We start from the raw sequence: 1,880 nt of genomic DNA, 5'->3' as shown, positions 1-1,880 counted from the left end.
CCATCCCCACCCACCCAACCCCACCCATCATCCATCCATCCTTCACCCATCCATCCAGAAACCATCCAGCTGGTGTGTAATAGATGCCCAGTACTGCACTTGGCCTTGGGGACAGATCAGGGAGACAGGACAGACAACCCCTCCTCTCTCAGACGGGATCTGGAGCCAGACCGACAGGTCAGCACTCAGAGCCCCCGGCTGCTCTCTGACAGGGCAGAGCAGGGGCCGAGGGCAGAGGCAGCACCTTTCAATGTGTCTAGAGCCCCAGCTCCAATGACCCCGGCCACTCAAGTCCTTCAGCCCAGACCACAGAGGAAAGGCCCCCTGACTGTGGGCTGAGATGAAGAAAGACCCTGTAGCTCTAGCCAGGCTCTAACCGGGGCAGAGCTGAGTCTCCGTTCAGGGCTGGGAGGAGCCCAGAACGGATCTGGTCCAACAAGCCCATTTTACAGACATGCAGACTGAGGTCAGGACCATGAAGACAGACTCGGCACATGGTACACGAGCGGGACTGGACGCCAGCTCCCCGTGCCTCTCCGCTACCATAAAACACCACGCTCTGCTCTGGGTCAGTACAGAGCAGCCTATCTGCTCTTTATTCTTCTTTTTAAAACAGTGGTTCTCAACCTGTGGGTCGCGACCCCTTTGGGGGTCGAACGACCCTTTCACAGGGGTCACCTAAGACCATCGGAAAACACATATACAATTACATATTGTTTTTGTGATTAATCACGATGCTTTAATTATGTTCAATGTGTAACAATGAAATTCGGGATCAGCACAACATGAGGAACTGTATTAAAGGGTCGCGGCATTAGGAAGGTGGAGAACCACTGTTTTAAAACGAAGACGTAAATAACATCAGGAAACCAAGCGAAGGCTTCCCCGTCTCATTCGTTCGCTCGGGCGCCCTTCCCCGGCCCTGGCGGGCATATTTTTAGCTTTTGCATAAGAACATGAGATCTTCCCAGAGGCACACGGGTGGGAATCACAGGCAAACAGTAATGAGACTTGTGGTTTGGGCTGTTTGGACCCCGGGGCTGTAAGAACATAGCGAGCAGCCCATCCAGGCTGGGAGCGAGGGCTGTGCTCTCCTGTGGCTCCCAGGACTTGGATTTGAGCTAAAATTAAAAACAAAACAGTCAGGACTTAGGCAGGTTGGACAAGAGAATCCTAAGTAAAGACCCATCGTTCAAAGGGCCGGTTACAATCCCTCCTGGTCGCTGCTAACGAAGTCACTGAATTTGGAGATTCAAAATCTAACAGACTCGGGACATTTTTAAAAACTGGTTACCTGCCAACTTAAGCAAAGCGTGTGATTCAATGTCTCTCTCTCAGCAGATACGTGGGGACAAATATCCTGAGCTGCACCCAACACACAGCGAGCAGACGTGCTCTGATAGCGCATCACGTGCTCTGATAACGCATCATGTGCTCGTGCACGAAACCATGACACGCACCGCACCTCCTCGCTCTGGCCTCTCAGGCACCGGGTGCGAAGGGCCACTTTCTAACAGCGATTCGCTGGCAAGGACGCCCGGCCGGGGCTGTGCCAGAGGCTGCCCGTCTCCCCGGGTCCCGGCCAGGATTACAAAGCCACGCTAATCGCTTCGCGGCACTGTGACCCCGTCCACGCAGGCGGGTTCGGCATTTAGAGAAGCCAGGCCTGTGCCCTTCGTTAGAATAGGAACAAAGAAACGGCAACTGAAAAACAGCCATTTCAGCTGCACTTGAGTCTCCATGGAACCAGGACACCCCCAGCATGTCTGCCTCATAGAAACCATGCAGGTGACGCGAACGTGTCACCCAGGGTGAGGGGGCGGCGGGAGGGGGACACATGCTCATCAGGGTCATGCCCTGTGCACCGGCGCAGGATGGCC

The 1,880-nt window shown here is 54.6% G+C and overlaps 1 protein-coding gene and 1 long non-coding RNA gene across 2 annotated transcripts in view; one reads left to right on the top strand and one right to left on the bottom strand.

The window, feature by feature from the left end:
• The window catches only part of CHST15 (carbohydrate (N-acetylgalactosamine 4-sulfate 6-O) sulfotransferase 15), an 18,560-nt gene that overhangs the window by 11,701 nt on the left and 4,979 nt on the right, over positions 1-1,880 (bottom strand). The gene's annotated exons all lie outside the window — the stretch shown is intronic.
• The window catches only part of LOC106723831, a 3,608-nt gene continuing 1,810 nt past the window's right edge, over positions 83-1,880 (top strand). The window contains exons 1-2 of the long non-coding RNA XR_001359556.1: positions 83-568; positions 1,342-1,788. This is a non-coding gene — a long non-coding RNA (uncharacterized LOC106723831). The remainder of the gene's footprint in view (positions 569-1,341; positions 1,789-1,880) is intronic.

This window comes from Myotis brandtii, unplaced genomic scaffold (assembly GCF_000412655.1).
Source record: "Myotis brandtii unplaced genomic scaffold, ASM41265v1 scaffold656, whole genome shotgun sequence".
Taxonomy (NCBI): domain Eukaryota; kingdom Metazoa; phylum Chordata; class Mammalia; order Chiroptera; family Vespertilionidae; genus Myotis; species Myotis brandtii.
The sequence above is the reverse complement of the archived record's forward strand: the minus strand, read 5'-3'. Positions and strand labels throughout refer to the sequence as shown.